This window comes from Orycteropus afer, unplaced genomic scaffold (genome assembly GCF_000298275.1).
Source record: "Orycteropus afer afer isolate SDZICR_OR568_19922 unplaced genomic scaffold, OryAfe1.0 scaffold00627, whole genome shotgun sequence".
NCBI classification, from domain to species: Eukaryota; Metazoa; Chordata; class Mammalia; order Tubulidentata; family Orycteropodidae; genus Orycteropus; species Orycteropus afer.
The window spans coordinates 193,402-194,331 of record NW_006922214.1 but is presented as its reverse complement, the minus strand read 5'-3'; positions in this window follow the sequence as shown (position 1 = coordinate 194,331).

The window sequence follows — 930 nt, the reverse complement described above, 5'->3', positions numbered from 1 at the left end:
TCCAATCACCTCATATGCATGTGAGAGCTGGACAATGAATAAGGAAGACCAAAGAAGAGTTGATGCTTTTGAGTTGTGGTGCTGGTGAAGAATGCTGAAGGTACCATGGACTGCCAAAAGAACTAACAGATCTGTCCTGGAGGAAGTGCACCCGAAATGCTCCTTGGGAGTGAGAATGGCCAGACTTCGTCTCACCTATTTTGGTCATGTTGTCAGAAGGGACCCTTCTTTGGAGAAGGATGTCATGCTTGGTAGGGTGGAGGGCCAACGAAAGAAGGGATTGACACGAGATGGATTGACATGGTGGCTGCGATGATGGGCTCAAGTATAGCAGGGATCATGGAGCTGATGTGGGATCAGGCAGTGTTTCGTTCTGCTGTGTATGGGGTCACTATGAGTCGGAAACGACTCGAGGGCACCTAAAAACAACAACAACATACTCCATGTTCTATTTATTAATAGAGATTTACAGCTGTTTTTTCTCATTTTGGGTCATGCCATATCAGCAAATGAAGATCCCATAAGCTTTACTCCCTTCACGTTATTAAGATCACACATAGACACTCACAGAATCTCAAACATTAGTTACCAAATAATGTCAGCTGACACTTTATATTAAGGCAGTGTTTCTCAGCTATGTCCTAGAGTTCTCTAACACAATAACATTTATAGTATTTCATGGCAAAGTAATTTTAAAAAAGTAAAATTAACAAGAACATGAACAGCAAAGGACAAAATAGAGAAATGGGACCTCAGAAAAATTAAGTACTATTTTTCAGCAAAGGACTTTATCAAAAAAGTGCAAAGGCAACCTAGAATTGGGAGAAAATATTTGGGAACCATGTATCCAATAAGGGTCAAGTATCTAATTGCAGTGCAGTGAATTGCTTAATAATATGACCCTTCCAGCCTTAGGCCTCCATTTTGTGA